A 21,197-nucleotide genomic window follows, 5' to 3' on the forward strand; every position below is an offset into this window, starting at 1 on the left:
CCGCCCACCAATCGCTGTGCCCAACCCCCCTTCCCCGCCCACCAATGGAGGAGCCGCGGAGCCCGGATACCTGCCTCTTCCCGCCAGCCAATCCGAGCGCCCGAAGACAGCCGGTCTCGGCCGCCGCCGCCGGCCAATCCGCGCACGGCTCGGCGGCCCGCTGGCCAGTTGTGTGTCAGCTGGAGAGGTCGCTGACCAATGGCGAAGCGGCGGGGGCCGGTTTACCTGATACTTTCCCGCCACCAATCATTTGGCGCACAAGAGCGCACGCCCCGAGGAGAACGCCAATCCGCGCGTTCTCCCTGGAGTTCCTCGCCCCGGCCCTCTCCTCTCCTCAGGTCTCCCGCTCGCCTCAGGTCTCCCGCTCGCCTCAGGTCTCCCGCTCGCCGTGGCCGCTGCGGGTGCAGTCGCCGCGCTCCTCGCAGGCGTCCGGGCCGTCCCTCTTCTCCAGGGCCCCGGCTGGCGGTTGGCTCCTGGTTGTCACCCAGCCTCCTTCCCCTTCATCACTCTGGGCAGCCTGGCTAAAAGCAGCATTTCTTCACTCCTCTCCCTCCAACTCCATCTAGGAAACCAATCTGGGGAACACAGGGTGCCAGACCCTTCCTAACACCCCTGGTTTGCAAAGTCCAAACGAGAGAACGCGTACTTAGTATTTCCGGGCTTTTCCACTCAGAGGACTGGGAGTGTTCTCCCGTTCTCTTCGCTCGTCTTGAACTTGACCTCCAAGCGTCCCACTGGCGCTGTCATTCTCCTTCAAAGAGAAAACTTAAGCGCCGAGCGATTCCACGGCATTTCTTTCCAATAGCCAGGTTTTGACCGCCTAATGTGTGGCAGACACCATCCAAGTGGTCACGATCTCTACTGCAAAAAGCAACCTGGGGCGCGAGACAGAAAGAAACAAATAATGACAGAAAATGAAAATTCCATAGTAACACGCAACTTGGGTGCTGTGAGGACAGAGAATCTGTTTTATTTTTGCATCTCAAGCACTTAACGTGGAACCTTTAGCACAAAGAACTCCTATTCCTTCTAGATGTTAAACTCCCTGAACACAAGGACAGCGTCTTCTATTATCCATGTCCCGCTCCCCTTTCGCACATAAAGGGGTGGAGCGGAGGGGTAGGGGCGGGGCCGGTACTTTGCGAGTGCTCCACGAATGTTTGTTGGCTGGACACATGAACAAATGGAATTAAATCACTTGACCTAGTTCTGTGACCCAGACTAGCCCCTGTGATTCTAGAATTGTAGCCTTTTAAGTTCCTTGAACACAGACACTGCGTTTCAATCATCGTAAAACCATTGCCCATCCCCAGCTCATTGCCAGGCACAGGGTGTTTGCCCAGCACGTGCTTGTGGACTGAATGCTGGTTTCAAGGTCAGCAGCTTCATTGACAGCTTACTATTACTCCTAAATTTACATGCAGATGGAATCTTACTGCTGTGTATCTTGTCTCTGCCCCATTTCATGAGACCACTAGCAAAGTACTTGACAAGGTATCATGGACAAGATGAAGAAATATGGGCTGGGTGCTAGTATAATTAATTGGACTAATAACTGGCTAATTAACCATAACCTAAAGATGCTGATTAATCAGTCCACACTGACGCAAAGGAAGGGTGGAGAGAATCTACAATCAGGATGTGTGTACTATGTGCCAGGCACTATGCTAAGTGCTTTCCCTGCATTTTCTCCATTAATCCTCACAACCACCCTGTGAGGAAGCTGTTATGACCCCATTTTACAGATGAGGAAACTGAAACTCAGAGTTTAACTAGCTAACCCAACGTCACACAGTAAGTGGCAGAGCCATGATTTAAACTACATTTTTAAAAAAAAATTTCACATCCTCCATACCACACCAGTTACCATCAGGATAACAGAAGGTTCTCTTCTAGGCCCAGAGTTCAGGACTTTTATCAGTGTGCTGAGTGATAACCCAGAAGACTTGCATCACGTTTCCAGATGACACAAAGCCAGGAGGGGAAGAGACACCATTCCGTAAGTCAAATCCATATTGGAGTAGTAAGCTGACTCTAACAAGGATAAATGTGGAGTCCCACCCTGGGAAACCAACTTCTCAAAGGCAAGCTGAGGGCAGATCTGTCTTAGCAGATGCATGTAAGAGTGAGATAAAGTCTTAGGTGACAACTCAATTTGAATTCACAGTGAATTGTGGCTGCCAAAATAAATGAATGCTGTCTTAAGCAGCATCACTGAAGTCTGATATGTAAAGCAAGATGGGTGTCGTGCTGCCCAGTGCTGGTCAGTACCCATATGAAATACTGTCTGCAATTAAGACTTAGTAAAGGGAAATTATCTACATGTACAAGGAGAAGCTAAAAACTATGTCGTATGAAGAAAGATTAAAGGAAACAGAAGGTTTAGCCTCAGGGGGTACAAGGTAACTGTCTTCATATAGGTGGAGAGCTGTCAAATAGAAGATAAATTAGACTTATTCTTCTGGGCCTTAAGGGGTAGAAGGGGGACTCTTGGATGGAAGCTCTAGAATGAATCAATATGAAGAATTTTCTAACAACTAGAGCCTCCTCTGCCTTGATAAGTTGAGTTTCTTGTCACAGAAAGTGTCTAAGCAAGAGTCAGATGACCAAGTGGTAGGAGATGGTCTGGAATAGGTGTCTTTTAGGACTCTGCTCCTCTGAGATGATGTGGTTCTACTCTCATACCTTGGTTTTCCTCTTTTAATGGTTATCACGCTGCTTTTTCCTACCCTCAGTGGCCCAAGTAACTGTCTCTCTTCACTTGTGTCCATTTTTCTGACTGTAATTGTACTTTCCTTCATGTTTCTCATTGGAGATCCCAAGCACCTCCATCTTCCCCTGGCACCTTCCTTCCCCTTTATTTTCTACCTTCCAGAATTCCGAATTTTCAATTCTCTGGGCACTGCTAAGGTCAAAGTATTGTCCTCAATCTAAAACTCACTGGGCATGAATAGAATCATGCAAATAAAAGAAGGGAAAAGGGAACATTTACTGAGCACCTACAGTGTACCAGATGCTTTAAATACATTATTTACTATAATCCTAACACTAACCCCAGCAGTTGATATGCTTATGCTCCACACTTGCTAGCTGGATGATTTTTTATCAGATTGCTTAACCTCTTTGTACCTGTTTCCTCATCTGGAAAATGGGGATAATCTATTAGCTACTTCACATGGTTGTGAGAGTTAAATGAGATAATAGATGGAAAACCTTTTGCACAGTGCCTGCCATACAGTACACGTTCAATACGTATTAGGTATCACCATTAACAATTCTTTGAAATAAAAATTTATTGTTCCCATTTTACAGATGAAGTTACTGAGGATAAAGTAGTATAACCTGCAGTAATTCCCCAAACTCTGATCCAATGGCCAGGTCCATTAGAATTACCTGGGGGAGTTTTTAAAAACACAGAATCTTGAGTCCCAGCCTGAAAGATTCTTATTCAATATCTGGGATCTGAGATGCAGTTGACTTTGGGAACAGCTGGTCTCATGGAATAGGCACTGGTTCTGAAGTCAAAGAGGCCCAAGTCAAATTTGGACTGTGCCAAAATTTAGGTCTGTTGGATTGAATGGAGAAGCCAAAGACAGGCAGGAAGTTAGGCAGTCGTGCTCTCTTTAGATGGAAGTTGGGAAGTCCTGAGATGGACATGTTAAAGATTTTGTGGAAAACCAAGTAGGAATGTGTTATGACAAATACCAACAACTATAATAATAACAACAATATTTACTGCAATTTTACAATGTGTCAAGCACTGTTCTAAGACCTTTATCTGCATTACCTCATTCAATTCTTACAAACTACCCCCCCCCTGCAACAAGCACTGTTCTAAGACCTTTATCTGCATTACCTCATTCAATTCTTACAAACTACCCCCCCCTGCAACACACACACACACACCACAAAGCAGGTATTTCTAGTATTCCCATTTTACAGATGAGGAAACCGATGCACAGAGATGTCCTGAGATCCCAGGCTACTTAGGCAGCCTGACCACAGAGTTCACACTCTTAACTACTTTGCTAAATTAGCTTTATTACAATTCCTTTGGCAATACAAAGAAACTTGATATTTTAAAGATATAGATTAAGAAGGTGTTAAGTATGATTAAAATATAAAATCTCCAGTTGATTGGGGTTATATATAGAGAAAAGGAGAATACCCAGGACTATGCCTTAGGGGTAGGGTGCCATTTCCCACTTAGGGTATGCAAGAAACAGGAGCCTCTTCAACCAATTTAAGCCAAAAGGGGAAGATTTATTGGGAGGAGACAGTATCTCATGGAACATTACAGTAAAAAGCACAGCACATCCTCAAGAAAGTCTGAAACTGAGGTGCCATTAGGCATAAAGGCAGATCCTATCTCCTCCTCTCTCTGGGGTCATGTGGCCTCTGGACTCAGTTTCTCTCTTCCTACCTGCTTTGTGACTCTCTTTCTCTGTAGCTCAACGCCCTCCACGCCATTGTACATGGTCCTTATTGAATGTCCTTGACCACGGAGTGAGAAAGATAACAGGAGAGGCTCAGTCAGGTAATTCTCCAAGTGGGGAGAGTAGGCTGAGCAAGGCTCTCTCAAGATGCCAATTGAAGCAAAAGAAGAATCAGAATAGGAGAAAATCCAGAGTAACACAAGCAAAAGAAGGAGAAGCAAGAGAGTGAAAAGGCCAGATTTGGAAAGCTCCTGAAGAAAGTCTCCACAGATGGGTTTAAAGCAAGATGAGGGAAACGCACACTTGAGAAAAGGGTTTTGGTTAGAGCAACAAAGAGATCTGACTGGGAAAAAGCTGTTTTAGTGGTTTCACTGAAACCACTTCTGGAGCCAGAATACCTGCCCTATGAGACTGGGGAAATCACAGGCAGAATGAGTGAGGATAGCATAGTGCCAGAGAGGAGAGATCGCATTTGGAAGACATTTGTTACTCAAGGGGAAATAAGAAAAAGAATCATAGCTATCTCTTAGCAGTTGACCCAGTTGAAAGTGGCTTACGTGTGTATGTGTATTAATGGTTTGGTTTTTTAAACCAAGGTTGACATCTGGGCATACAAAAATGGGAATTTTTTAAAAATCAGGCATTAATGGGTTAATCAGTGTTTATAGCTCTTTCAGCTGCTTTTTAAAAGACCTTCCCTGGCTCTTTTTTGAATGGGATGGCCATAGCAGCAGAATGGGAGAGCGTAATACCTCATTTGGAATGTGTCCTAGACCATGTAATTAGGCTTTAGACCAGATCTTGCCTGCAGACATGGCCAAGATTCCAGAGATCTTGGTGCTCAGATGTGAAAGGGGCTTTTCCATTTGGCTAGAGGGAGCCAAAGGACCAGTGGCCACATCACTTCTCAACAGAAGCCTGGGAGAACAGATAGAGACTGTTTTGAAAAACTGGGCACAGTTTTTGCCCTGCTTTGGTATAATGAGCAGCCACTAAAATTCACTTTCTGGAGAATATAAAAGAAAGGAAAAATTCAGCCTGTTTAATATAGCAAAATGAAGTGTTAAGTTGAGCCATTTAAGAAATGTATTAACTACAAAAAAAAAAGTTACAATATGCTTTTGAAAAGGAAAAGAGGGGATGAATTGGGGGAATTTCACCTAACACACTATCAAAGCATACTATAAAACTGTAATAAGTAAAGCAGTCTTGTGTTGGTATAGGAACAGACCAATAGACGAATGAAAGGACATAGACCCAAAGTATATAAAAATTGAGTATGAAGTGAAGGGAATTTTAAATTATTAAGAAAGATAGATTTTTCAACAAATGTGACTGAAACAACTAGATAGTGATATGGGAACACATAAAACTTGCCCTTTACACTATTCTTATATCAGAATACAACCCACAGAAATTTAAGTATAAAGAATAAAACCTATAAAAACACTAGAAGAAAATATGGGTAAAATTTTTATAAACTTGAAAGGCCCTTCTAAGAATAACACAAAATCCAGAGACCATAAAAATAAAGATGGATTTCACACACACACACACACACACACACACACACACACACACACACACTTCATATAAACAGAATAGACAACCAGCATACAGGCCCCACACCACGTTGTCTTTTAAGAATGCACCGTACACATTCCAGTTAAAAGTCAGAAGTTGGGGTGGTGAGATGTAAGTGATGCTTCTCGGGGCATTATTTAAACCTGTCATTTATAGAAGAATTACTCCTTGTAAGAAGAATTACTCCTTGTAAACTTGTCTTCCTTCACTGGCCCTTTCTTTCTTTTCGGTGTTTTAAAAATAAAAGTCAGTAACCCCCAAGTGCTATCCCAAACAACAAAGCCTGTTCAGATCCTCTGCAGTGAACTCTGGGTCCTTTACTTCACTCATGTAAAAGCTACTGATTCAAAAACTATCTAAGGAAAACTCCCATCTTGCACAGAGATATGTGTACATTGTAAGAATAATTGCTACTCTAATCTCTTCTTTCTCTTTGCAATTAAAAAACAAACCAAGATTGGGCCGGCCCGTGGCTCACTCGGGAGAGTGCGGTGCTGATAACACCAAGGCCCCGGGTTCGGATCCCATATAGGGATGGCCGGTTCGCTCACTGGCTGAGCGTGGTGCTGACAACACCAAGTCAAGGGTTGAGATCCCCTTACCGGTCATCTTTAAAAAAAAAAAAAAAAAAAAAAAAACCAAGAACATTCACTGTTTTTTTTTTCAGATTACAAAACTAATACACAGCTGTGATAAAAAATTTGGAAAACACAAGCATGAACAAAATAAAAATAATCTGTAATTCCATTAAGCAGATATAACCCCAGTTAAAATATCGATGTATTTTCTTTGTTGAGTTTTTTTGGGTAATTATATTATATTTTGACCTAATTTTTATAACATCGAAATTTTGTTTGACATCTGCTTTTTAAAAATTAATCTCTGGCGAACATTCCCTCATGCTGTTAAGTCTCCTTCTATATGATGTCTGATGGCTCTAGTATGTTCCATTGCATGGAAAAATCATACACCACATGCAAAACCCTCTGGTTGAAAACATTCATATTGTTTGTAATTTTTCTTTATTACAAACAGTTTCAAAAAGAACATTCTTTGGAATTTTTAAGCCTCAGGGCCCTCTGTAGGGTACAGTCTTATGACACTGGGCCCACAGCTTTCCTACCCTACATCATTACCATACTGGTTTTCAAAGCATCATTTGATATAAACAGGAAATAAAACTTACATGCTTTGTCTTGCAAGGTTTTGATGTTTTCTCCTCCTGCTTCTTCTCTCTCTGCCATAAATATTATTTTAAAGATGCAGAAAATTAATATGCATTTGAGTTCAATACAAAACCGGAAATGACTATAGCTTGGTAAGTAATCTTTGGAAACTTATGACCCCAATTCTGTGTTTCAAAGGGCACTCCAGCAATTAAAAAGATTGACTGACAATAAAACTTATGGCAAATAAAGATATCCAAATCTCGAGTATGAATGCAGTCATTTAGTTTTGGTTGTATTCTTGCCATTATTTTTGACTCCTGATCTGTGCCTTTTCCTTTATTCATCTACTGCTAAATTTCACATTTGTGCATCTGCCAGAGAGAGGCAAGGAAATATAATCAAATGATGTTGATTCTTAGACCCTGGAAGACTGGATAGGTGACAAAGTTGAAAGTCATCAGCCAAAAAAAAAAAAAAAAAAGGTTGTACACTGACCCCGTCTACCTGTAAATTTCCCTTACTCCCACTGCCTTTGTTTACACTGATCTGGCTCACACACCTGATTCACTGCGTAAAGGTCACTTCCTCAGGGAAACCTTCCCTGACCTCTCAGCTATAAAAATCTGCTGAACAGCACCCTGTACTTTCTCTTTCAAAGCATTGTTACAATCGTAATTCTTTGTCTTCCCATAAACTCTGGGAGGTGGGTACCACGCCTGTATGGTTCACACTGTATCTCCCATAGCTATCAAAGTAGTAGCACATTCACAAAAACTGGCATTGTTTGAATAAATGAATAAAAAAACATGGAGAGATGTAAAAGTGAGCTGTACTTCTTGCATGGACACACACAAGATGTCTTCTTCCAAGGACACACGTAAGATGCAAGCACTTACTTCAATTACTCTCTCATCAGAGAAAACTTCCCAGACCACCCTTTCTAAAATAGCAGCCTCCCCATTTCACTCTACCCCATCCTTCCTTACCCCTTTACCCTTTTCAGATTTTCTTTACAACACTTATCACTACCTGACATTTTGTCATGTGTTCATTTATTTACTGTATGCTCCTCTCAGGAAGGTCTGTGAGGGAAGGGGTATTTTACTGTTATATCTCTCACACCTAGAATACAGTATCTAGCATATAGCAGTTGTGCAATAATTCTTTGTTGAATGAAGGAGTGAATGACAGAATGAATGAGATGCTAGATTGCAGCACAATTGGGCCACTTTGGCTTTCTATATAGTCATATTTATTACAGCAAAACCCACCACATTCTATAGCATAAGGAGACAAAAGAATAAATAAATTTTTCTTGGTTTTTAAAAAATTAGTTACATTGTTTCTATCATTTGTTAGTTAATTTTTAGAGTTGTCACTATCAAAATCTTTACGTTTTATTGTCTAATAGTGAGTTAACAATATGTTCAAATAAAAATATCTTCTTGGGTATAAAAAGAAACAAACTTTTACATAAGTTATAGTGTGATTTTTTTTTTCTTTTCTGGTCAGAGGGCCCAACAACAAAGAATAGAAGGTTGATTCACCTTTGAGAAAATAAGTTGTTATATCAACTGAGTAAAATATTATGCCATCCTTTAAAATGTTACATATAAAGTTAGACCATAAAGTCAAAGAGAATACTGATATAAGTAATGGTACATGAAAAAGTAAGACTCCTATCATATACAGAGCGACTAAAATTTTGTAGATAAGATGGGTACATATAGACAAAGTTGTAAGTGTTGATAGAGATCTCAATAATTACATGCTATTGAGGAGGTTACGGGATAAACTTTCTGCAAAGTTGTTTATAATAATAAAAATTTAAAAAGGAAACCAGACGATAGCCAACTGTCCCAGAACAATTCATGTGTTTTCTGGCACCACTACATGTTATTCTGGTTTTCTCTCCTTAGTTAAAGTCACCAGTTATCCACTTTAAAATTGGAAAACCTTTGAGAAGACTTGCCCTGGTTGGGCTAGAATCCCTGGAAAATTCCAAGGTGATGTGCTTTTAGGACTTGGACCTTCTTTTTATCTCAACAGACTAATTGAGAAATGCCAAGAGTTGTATTGTGAATTTTCAGAGCCAAGATAGTCAAAATAATTTACAGTTTTAGTGGTGCTTAGCATTGTTTTTATTTTTCAGATATTCTCCAGCTTGAAGCTCTGCTTTTAGGGAAGACACCCTGCTGCCCAGGAACATTCAGAGCTAAGAGATCTCCACACTACAGCACCACAAGCCCACACGCCACACCAGATCATTGCCTTAGCCAAGGTTCCCAGTCTGGGCCCAAATGAGGAAAATATACCTTTCCCCTGAGGCCATGGTCTTGGTGACATCATGCTTCCCAGGAGTAGCAGGATTTAGAAAATGAGGGTGAACTAGCTCTTCTCATGTAATCCCCACCTCATTCACTCCTCCACTATCTTCCCAAATGCAGAGTGCCATGCTGGCATCTTGGGTGGTTGGCCATGACTCCTCGACCATTATAATGTATTGGAGTTGACTTTTCCAAGGAGGTGAAGCTGAAATACTGTAGATGACAATCTTCCTACTAAAATCAAATTTCCTTTCCCACTTCTGCCTAATCCTAGGAGTTAAGGATATAACTGACAAACGAAAATTACATTGTACCTGGGAAAATGAATACATTAAGACTCATTCTATTTAATACTTCAGACCAGGTTTTAAGCATCCGGCTGTCTCCATTTGCAAGGCATTGGAATATTTTCATATTCAATCAAATTTCCTTTCCCACTTCTGCCTAATCCTAGGAGTTAAGGATATAACTGACAAACGACAATTACATTGTACCTGGGAAAATGAATACATTAAGACTCATTCACAAATGGGGCTACGAACATGTTAATGAATGAAGTACAATGCAGCTATTTTTAGTATGGTGATTAAAAAGCAGCGGAATACTAATCTTGCCCAAGCATGTCTGAGATCTTCTTTCCATTTTCTCAAAACAATACTTTCTATGTCTAGCTGCAGAGACTTGTTTGTTTTCCTTCTGGTGAAGAATTGGTAGTACAGCATTCTTTCTAAACCAAGTGAATGGTATGCCTAAATTGTGGTTTGGGCTAGACATGACCCTCCCTTCTTTCTCCTTGCCTTTATTTATATAATCTAGGGGAGGAAATTTCTTACATCTATAGTGGTAAATTACCATGAGCCAAATCAATTGTCTAGGTAAGTAATTCTATTGTCTGTCTATCTATCTACCTATCAACTTATATTTTTAAAATTTAGTATGGTTTTTTATTGTTTAAGGAGAGATAGGAAGCATAAATAATAACAATAATAACAACTAACATTTTTACGGCGCTTACCACATGCCAAGTACCTTTCTAAAACTTTATGCTTATTGACTCAACCCAACACAATCGACACAACAACTCTAGAGGAAAGTTTCTACTTTATCCTCATTTTATAGATGAGGAAACTGATACATGGAGAATTTAATAACTTGCCCAAGGTTCCCAACAAGTAAATGGCAGAGCCAGAATCCAAACCCAGGCCTCTGACTCCAGAGTCAGCTCTCAATCCATATACTGTCCTCACAGCAGCAACCCTGGGATGTAGGCATTATTCCCATTTTATGGGTGAGGCCACTCAGGCTCAGGGAGGTAAAGTTATTTGCCCAGCATCACAAAGCTGGTAAGCAGCTGACCTAGGATTCAACTGAGGTTGCAGATGCCTTTGGCTGTAATGTTTGTGCTCTTTCCATCCCTGAAATAGCACTACCTAACAATATCTTTTATTAGTAGGAAAAAAAGATAGTACTTTTTATTAAGTACTTTAGTAAAAGATAGTACTTTTTATTCCTACTGTCTTTTTAAGTACATCATGGGTTAACTAGACTTGTGTTAGTATGAAAATAGTCATTTAAAAGAACTTTAATTTCTTTCCTATTAGAAAGTGTGTTCAAATTTCCAAAGGATTACCTCATAAATGATTGTTTGCAATTCACTACTTTAAAGTTATGGGTTAATTAAGGTTAGAAAAATAGGATCTGATTCTAAAATGTGAGGTACCCCAGTCTTTTGAAAAGTTAGATGAGCATTCCATTTTGTTTTTTATTCTGCAAGGAGGGGAAAAGTCTATAAGGTTGGCTGAGCTAGAAAACAAAACCAAAGAGAAAAACAATAAAACATAAATTTTGCTTTTTTTCTTGATTAGTTACTAACCATGCTTCTAGATTACACTTATTCTCTGCAAAGTAAGCAGTAAGAGGCCATTAACTGCAATGCAGAAGGTTTTTTCCTTTTTTTAAGCTGAAAGCTCCCTCTCCAAGTTTCTGCTCGCATGATAGTCCTCAGTGCACTGGAGACAGTGCACTAGATGAGCTCACCTTGAGAATGAATCTAAAGATAATAGCTCCTTGAAAGACAAGCAGTCAAGCCTGATTATCACAGAATCCCACAGAATTACACATCACTCTTTTATTTTGTACACAAGAAGACCCAAAGGGCTTCATGTTTGTTTTGCATTTCTGTTTCAGCAAATTTTAAACTGAAGTGCAACTTCCATGTTCAGCATTAATGAGAATTTGCTGTGCTTTGAAATTTGCTTTTATCCCATTTCCTGTGCATTACTGTTTTTTGAGACCAATTCAGCAATGACAGAGTCCTGCTTGCTCTGTCCTGCCCAGGTCATTAGTACCTGATTTATTAATAGTGTTCTTTCTCTCACCAGGATGTTGGCCATTTAAAAATATCTGTCCTTTAAAACAGCTTCAGTTTAAAAATAGAAACATTTTATATGCTCTTTAAAAGAATACACTTGGGAATCTATTGGTAAAGAAACCACCCTTGGAATGAAACATTAAAATGGGCTGTGTATCTAAACATTTACTTCACAGAACATAGAGGAATAAATTTAGCATTTCAGATTTAAGAATACCTGGTACTTTGCATTAAAACCATTTCAAATCTGGTACATGTTACTAATGTCAATGGAAACATTTATTTTCTGTGGATCCATTGTTCAACAAAGAGTTGCTATTATCTTTCTTACACATTATTTGTTGGCATACTTCTCAGAAAAGTTTTTGTGACCTCTTGCTATTAATTCTGAAATCCTTCCTGGTCCTCCTATATACAGGTATTTTGACTTTTCCACTGCTTTAGTAAAAACCTTTATGCTATGGAGCAGCGCTTTTCAGGCTTGAACATGAATGCGCATCACTCAGGAACCTAGCTGAAATGCAGATCCTGACTCACTAGGTCTGGAGTGGGGTTAGAGACTGTGTTCCTAGCCAGCTCCCAAGTGATGCTGGTCCACAGACCACACGTTGAGTAACCAGAACAGACCACCCTTGGCCTGTGACCCTCTTTAGAGCAAAACAGCTTCCACTGCTGCACAACGGGTGCTCGTTTTCCTGAATAAGAGTTTTTAAAAGTCACCAGTGACATCCTAAACACCAATTCAAATGGCTTTCCCTTAGTCTTCGGTCTCCTTGACTTGAGAACAACACAAATAGAGTTTAATGTTGGAAAAGTAATTACCAAAGTTAATTTGACACATATTAAGTGATACTCAAAGATTATTGTCCTCATTTTACCAGTGATGAAAGAGAAGGTCGGAATGTTAAGTAATTTATTCAAGATCACTGGCTAATGGTGGAGCAGAGCTGAACCCATCCTTGTCAGACGAGGAAGCACTTGCTCCCAGTTCTCAATAACTACACTTACTACCAATATTGGTAGTTTTCCTGGTACCACATATTTCAATACTCATTAAACACATCCATTCATCCAAACAGCTAGTCTGGCAGTCAATAAACATTAAAGTCTTAAGTGAGATACCAAGAGATATAAGACCCTTTCCCACCTATCAAGGCATTCACAGTCTAGTGGGAATTATAGGTCAATAAACAAATTTATAGTCCAGTGAGACAGTCATCATAATAAAGAGATGTATAAAGTGCTATAGGAGTGGAGAATGGCCAAAAATCTGCCTGGGGAAGTGGGGAAAGTCATCAGAAAAAGGCTTTGATTTGAATAAAGACTTGAAGGGTAGGGAGAAGAGGTGGACTGGGATCGAAGGCCACTGGGCCCGGCATTTGGAAGCTGAGGTTACTATGACTCAAGATCCCTCTGTCCCTCCAAAATCTTCGGAGTTTATTCACTTAACTGGAATAACTCCAGCTTATCTTTATCAAGAAAAACAACGTATTTAATAGATGAGAGGTACCAGATGCTTCTGATTTAATGCTCTGTTAATGCTCTATTCCCCTTTCTCCCTGATATTCTATTCCAGTGGTTTTCCAAGCGTGGTCCTTGAACCACCACCAGAGGCAGCACTTGGGAAGTTGTTAGAAATGCGAATTCCTCCACTCCACTCCAGATCTACTGAGTCAGGAACTCTGAGAATGAGGCCCAATAATCTGTTTTAAGTCACTCCAAGCGATTTTGATGCATGCCAGAATCTGAGAACTACTGCTGTACCCTCCTACATATACTTTAGAACAGTAAAGTTAATTTCCCTAACAAACTTTGGAGTGTGGTGCATCTGTTTTATTCATCCTTGTATAAGGGTACTTCAAAAAGGTCATGGAAAAAATGGAATTCGAAGATAATACGAATCATTTCATGAACTTTTTGAAAACCCCTCACATTCCCATCACCTAGCCCAGCACTGGACACATCACAAGTGTACAATGCATATCTGTGGACAGAATGAACAAATAATTAAGAAATGAATTCGGCAAGTGTATAGAAAGCTTTAAATGCCAATATCCCCAGAAGAGCTAATGTAGTTCCACTAAATTTCTGATGAAAATGGGAGGGAGCATCTTCAGACCCTCTCCTAGGTCTGAAGTTATTTTATGCAAAGAGTTCTCAGGTCCCTGAATTCAAGGACAGGGATGCTGATGCCTTCTTGGCTTCTGGGACACGGTCCTCCCCTTGGTCAGCACCCCTCCAGTTTGGTTTGTGAGAACACAGGTAGGAGTAGTGGTGTCCCCTCTCCCTGGGGATATACAAACCTTAGAGGTTGCCGCAGAGCCCCCTCCTGGCCAGGGGGGAGATGGGCCCCTCCCTTGCTCAGTGCCTCTTGGCCGAGTTTGGTTTGTGAGAACACAGGTAGGAGTAGTGGTGTCCCCTCTCCCTGGGGATATACAAAGCTTAGAGGTTGCCGCAGAGCCCCCTTCTGGCCAGGGGGGAGATGGGCCCCTCCCTTGCTCAGTGCCTCTTGGCCAGGGGCTCTCACACCAGGGGGTCTGTATACACATTTTGTAAGTCCCACCCCTCCCACGTTGTATGCATGTTAAACTTCACAGCCAAAGTCCTCCTGTAGACTCTGCCCTGCCTCCCCTTTCCAGGGGAGTGGGGTGGGGGTGAGGGGAAGACCGCATTTGGGTCTCCTCACCCAGGTGGATTTTGTGGAAGTGAGAACAGGGGCACTGAGGCTGTAAAGCAGTAGACAGTCACCAAATACTATCTGTAGATTTGGAACCGCATTCATTTTTTTATTTCATATGCATATATTTCAGGGCTGTAGATTTACTCTCCTGATTTTGTTTTCCATGGCTTATTCCTGAGCACAAAATGATATGATCCATCACATTTATGCATCACTTCTCTGACTTTTCCCAGCCCTTTTGCAGCTATTTGCATTTTCCTCACTCCGGCCTGTGAGGTGACAGGGGCTGGTGGCATTATCTTTTATATAAGAGATACCTGAGGCAGAAATTGATTGCAACACAGGATTAGAAAAACTTGGGCCTCTTACCTGGAAGCTGGAGGCAGAAATTTGGCTGAGTATGTGTTACAGTTTCACAAGGGGGAGGCATGAAACCCGCAGTTATTTATTTATTTATTTTTTAAAAAGATGATGGGTAAGGGGATCTCAACCCTTGGCTTGGTGTTGTCAGCACCACGCTCAGCCAGTGAGCAAACCGGCCATCCCTATATAGGATCCGAACCCATGGCCTTGGTGTTGTCAGCACCGCACTCTACCGAGTGAGCCACAGGCTGGCCTAAAACCCACAGTTATTGAGTACCCTCTCGATGCCGGGGCTACACTAGGCCTGGTGTGGCCGTGACCGAGAGGCTGCCTTCCTCTTGCTTTAGGCCTGTGGATAAGGGAGGCTTATCCACAGGCCTTTAATCCTGGCTTCTTCTTTTTGTTTGTTTGTTTGGATGTTTTCATGGGTCTCACTTATACCAAAGGGAAATAAACTCCATTCAAGTTCATTTTTCTTCTAAAAAAGGAAAAAAGGAAAAAAGTGAGAGGGTTTGGGAGAGGAGAGAATGACCATTTCTTGGGAACTGACAGTGTGCAAGGCGATTTTCAGAGGCTTTCCGATGTCTTCACCACTAGCTGGGAGGTAGATGTTATCATCCTCACCTGAAAGATGAAAAAATGTAGGCTCCGAGAGGAAACGTCCCAGAGCTGTGCCGCTGGTGGCAGGTGGCACAGACGCAGGGCCCTCTGGCTCCAGAGCCCTGGCTCCTTTCTCCTCTCCATGGTACCTCTCTGGAACGCCACTAGCAGATAGGAAGGGGGCAGATGGGAGCAGAAAGCCCTGAAGGGAAGGAAAACTCCATTAACGTCATCATTTTGCCTGTCATCATCACCACCTCTACACATTTGTTCATTGATTTTAATTGGCAGGACACTGTGCAAAGCGGTGTCAGTAACCTGTTAGCAATGTGATCTTAGGCATTTTATACCATCATTGGTCTCTTTTTCAGAACCCTCTCCTCCTGTCTGTTGGCCTGGACCCCACACCATCTTGTCTTTTCCTGTCTGTCTTCCCTGACCCCAAATAGAGATCTCAATCTGTCAATCCTGCCCGCACCCTGCTGGGTTAGGTTTCCCATGTTGGGTCAAATTAAGCTCAGGCTCCTCTCCTAATGTTGCTCTTCATGAGTTCCCTTAAGTTCCTGTTTTGCAGTCATATTCTCCCTGGAACCCACAAACTTTGGTTCCCAGAAGCTACTTCTCTTTGTCCTTCTTTCCCTACCCTTTAAAGATCTCTCCATTCTGAGAGATTAAATACCATTCTCATGACTTTCCACCTGGCATCTCCGGCCCTAGCCTGGCCCTGAGCTTCAGTCCTGTATATTTCTGCCTATTGGAAGTTTTCAAACCGAGCTCATCAATTCCCTCTAATTCCCCCTCCCAAACTGCTTCTGTCATCAGCACCACATTCCACCAGTCGTTAGGCTTTTAAACTCACTCACTTGACTACTTAAACTCTCCCTTTTCTTTGTATTCTCCCCCCTTCTTTCTTCTCTTCCTCCTTTTCTCCTTTTTCCCTCCTTCCTTCCTCCTTCCCTTTCTCTCTTTCTCTTCCTCATTCCACAGATCTGCCCTGTCCACCTACTATAGGGTACTTATTGAGCACGTACTATATGCCAGCCTAGGTACACTCTCTGCCTTCTTGGAACCTACAGTCTGATAAGAGAGAAACAGCCATAAGCAAACCAACATAGCTCATATCACGTACAGTGAAATAAACAGCAGAAGGCTGTGTAGAGATTAACAAAGGGGCAGCCAGGAAAGGCCTCTCTGAGGAGGTGACATTTAAGCCAAGACCCAAGAGGAGCAAGGGGTGTAAGAGGGGTGGCTGCCCGTGCAAGGCCCTGTCAGGGGCCAGAGCTTAATGAGCTGGTGGGAGAGCAGAGGGGTCCTGACAGAAGTGAGTAGGGGCAGATCGCCAGACTAGGAGAGCAAGTGAATCTGACTTCATGCTAAGTGCTTTGGAGGCCTTCCGAGGGATTCAAGTGGGGAGTGGCCTGATTGATTTGCACTTAGAGGAAGTATGGAGTGGACAGTGATGTTTCCAGCTGCTTTCTGGAGAAAGGACATTGCAGAGAAAGTGGGGAAGCCTGTGGATTAACCTCTATCTTCCAACATCTTCCTGATAGGATGTCCTTCTAATTAGGACTGACCTCCTTCCCTCCCCATCACATGGGTGAGAGTTACACTCCACACCTCAGCAGCCGTGTTTCAGAGAGAGGGTCTCGGGCATTGATAATGAGCAGTGTCAGCAACACAACAATAATAGTAAAGCTTATTGAGTATGACCATATGCACTCAATGTATGACATGTGCGCACCTGTATGACATGTGCTCACATGTGTGACATATGCTCAACAACCTTATAAAGGTGTATTGTTATCTTTATCTCACAGGTAAGAACAGAGAGGTTAATTAACTTGCCCAAAGCCACACAGCAGCTAAGACCAAAAAGAACAGAGTCCATTTCCAAAAAAACATGGTCGGTCTTTGATTATTTTTGTTCTTCTTACTGTTTTCCATACTCTGTGAAAAATTCAAACTGTACAAAAAGTAAAAAGACAAAGCTTCCCATAATCCTGCTCTTAATGTGTAACTTTGAACTTTCACACTGTGCTTTTTCTCCCCAGCAATGCTGGAATGCTTCATGTTGACAATGCTGAGAAGCTCTCAGCTACCCATGTCCTATGAAGAGGCTGGTCCTCTCTGAAGCTGGCTTAGAAACAAAGGGACATGAAGCCACTTTCTTACCGTCTCTGCTACAGGAAGTGGATGCCAAGCTGTTCCAGCTGCAAGGGGAGCCACACCAATCTGGGGTGAAAGCTTGAGTGGTTTTACATCACTCCTTAGAAGCACAGGCCCAAATCAGCAGGAAGACAACGAGAGGTTACCTCTACCCACCAACAACCAAACAAGAAAAAGTCAGAAGAGAAATCAAGTTGTTCATTCTCCTAATTTTCATGTCTCATTAAGGGAAATCTTTGGGGTTTCCTTTAACAAAATCTACAGTGTCAGCATTAAGACTAATCACTACAAAATGATATTCTGGTGTCATTTTATAATTCTGAATAAAGGCTGGAGGTGTTCGAATTTCTAAACCCTACAGCACAAAAGGTGGTTTTGCAAGCAGGGCTAGGCCACCCTAACTGTTGAATGGGAAAACTAATTAGCATCCTGTGTGAACTATCTTGTCTTTTTTTAGGACCGGATATCAAGTGGGAAGGGTTGCCTCTTGTTCCAAGCAAGTTCCAGAAGAATTACTCATGCTCCTTAACCTATGAGTCAGAAAGGAGTCTAACAGAGTGTTTCCAAACAGGCCGACAATAAGATAAACAAAGCAATTGATATGTGACAGTCAGGAGAGGCAGGGCTGCAATTGTCCAACTCGAGGAATTAGGTCAAGAGAAGACAGTGAACCTGGGATTGGCTCCATCTCCCTGGAGACCTGATGGATGACCGGAGCTCTGCAGGCCAACTTGGAGCATTGCCTGAAAGTAAATGTCCACAAGGAGGTTTGTTTTCAGAGCCTTACTCAATTATATATAATTATAAAATCTTCCCCCCAAATGACATAAGGGTCATGACTACCATCGCACTGCATCACCAGGTTGTCTAAAAGCTTTGGCTGTCCGTGCATTTTGACATCTCACAACACAGGATATTAATCATTTCAGGACTCTGGGCCTGTTCCCTGTGTCCATTTTTGCCACTGTTGATCTTCAGCCAGAAAAAAAAGCCCTAAATAAAGCCCTAAATGACAGATGCTTTCCCAAATCAAAATACAAAGTAATTGAGAAAGCTCAGCTTAGGAAACGACTCTGCATCAAGCTGGTTCTCTCCTGGGCAGGTAAAGGATAAGCTTCTTTGTTCCCTCTAGGAAGGGGTCTGATGCCAGGTCTCAGCTCTGTCTGAGCCTGCTGAGGTCCTACAGGCATGTGCTAAGTAGGGCTCAGTTGTATGCATGAGGCCTCATGGGGACGCTGCCCCACTGGCCCAGTCTCTGTCGTCCCTGGAGAAATTGGTAGGGTGGATGTGCAGAGATCTGCTCTGCCATGGAGGAAGAACAAGGACTGACTGTGTTTTTCTCTATCCCCCATTAAACCCATTAGTGTACACAGGACAGGAGGGCTCAGTTGTATGCATGAGGCCTCATGGGGACGCTGCCCCACTGGCCCAGTCTCTGTCGCCCCTGGAGAAATTGGTAGAGTGGATGTGCAGAGATCTGCTCTGCCATGGAGGAAGAACAAGGACTGACTGTGTTTTTCTCTATCCCCTATTAAACCCATTAGTGTACAGAGGACAGACTAGGGTGAGGGTGGAGCAGGGGGAGGAACAGTGTGTCCCTAATCAAGAATCCTGTCCCATCTGCTTGTCTGCAGACTTGCCCCTCTGTCCTCCACACAGCAGCTAGAGTGATTTCCTAAACACAGCTCTGATCAATCATCTCTCTCCTCCTGAAATCCTTTGAGGGAACCCTCCCTGCACACACCTACAGAAATTCCAAAGCTCTTCATAGGCCATTCAAGGCCCTTCACTCCTTGACTCTCTGCCTAACTTGTAGCTTCATTACCAGCCACTCCCTGATCCTCTCACCACACTTGCCTGCTAATTATTTCCTGAAAACATTGTGCACTTTCAGCTCTGCCTGCTTTACTCATGCCGTTCCTTCTACCTGGAATGCCATCCCTACTGACTGCCTCCCACCCAGCCCCCAATCTCACCTCTTTTGCAGGAGCACTCCTCGCTGAGTTCATTGCTCCCTGATCCGTGCCTCCATTGCACTACACGTGTGCCTTTCTTCCAGCAGTTCCTACTTTGTATGGGGTGAGTCCATGTTATCCATTCTCCGTATTAGACCGTGAGCTCCCTGGGGCCAGTCACAGTGTCTGCTCCATCTTAACTGAACCAAGGACAGCTCACATGCCAGCTGTTGGTTACACTCTTTGCTATTCACTTAATGACCAAAAGTTGCCTGCTAATTATTTCCTGAAAACATTGTGCACTTTCAGCTCTGCCTGCTTTACTCATGCTGTTCCTTCTACCTGGAATGCCATCCCTACTGACTGCCTCCCACCCAGCCCCCAATCTCACCTCTTTTGCAGGAGCACTCCTATTCCCACCCCTCACTGAGTTCATTGCTCCCTGATCCGTGCCTCCATTGCACTACACGTGTGCCTTTCTTCCAGCAGTTCCTACTTTGTATGGGATGGGTCCATGTTATCCATTCTCCCTATTAGACCGTGAGCTCCCTGGGGCCAGTCACAGTGTCTGCCCCATCTTAACTGAACCAAGGACAGCTCACATGCCAGCTGTTGGTTACACTCTTTGCTATTCACTTAATGACCAAAAATTAAAAGAAGTTGCACTGCAGCAACAGTCAGACTTGATGCTCTCCCTCCTCACAGTTTTTCACATTCAATGTGACTTTCAGTCACATTTGGCTTACACCACAAGACTCACAGTATTCAGTTTCAAAAGAGTAATGGTTCCAGGGTGCACTCATTTCTGCATTTAGTTTGTAAGCTAGGGATAGAAGCATACCTATACTGTACTCCATTCTCTCTCATTCCTCCTCCCTCCCTCTCTCTCTCTCTCTACCTCTCTCTGTGTCTCTGCCTTTATTTTTCACTCATTGTCTTTCCCTCGACCCCACCCCCCACACCCCACATACACAACACACAGAGATAGAAATGCCTAACTATACGTGAATGAAGTTTAGGGTACAAGATTTAGTATGCAATAAAAAGTTTTAATGCCACTTAATACAAAAAGCCCATTAGTTGACAGGTGTTTACAGGAGGACACACCAGGTCCNTAAGCTGAAAGCAATTTGAAAAGAAGAGGATTCATGTAGGCTTCATTTTACATCACATAGTAGATACTCAATAAATACTTTTGCATGAATGAATGTACTCAAATCAACCTTCTGCTTGGAACTTGGGGGAGTTGATTTCATCACCTCAGTGTCTTTTCCTGCCTGGGCAGCTCCTGGGTCCCACTCCACCATTCCCACCACTGGCTGGTGTGTTGACTTGCTTCCCAGGCATCCACCTCTCTCAGCTTGGGGATGCCTCTCATCACCTCCACTGAACACATTCCTGAGCACCTTGCAACACCTTTCACCTCCATTGTGACACTTTCCCCAGGCTATTAGTTACACCTGTTTCTGGGCTCCTAAAACACTTTCATTTTCTTCCATATTTTCTCATGTTTTTTTCTTTTATTACAAAAGTTGGAAAGTGCTCC

The sequence above is a fragment of the Galeopterus variegatus genome, unplaced genomic scaffold (genome assembly GCF_000696425.1).
Source record: "Galeopterus variegatus unplaced genomic scaffold, G_variegatus-3.0.2 Scaffold3468, whole genome shotgun sequence".
NCBI classification, from domain to species: domain Eukaryota; kingdom Metazoa; phylum Chordata; class Mammalia; order Dermoptera; family Cynocephalidae; genus Galeopterus; species Galeopterus variegatus.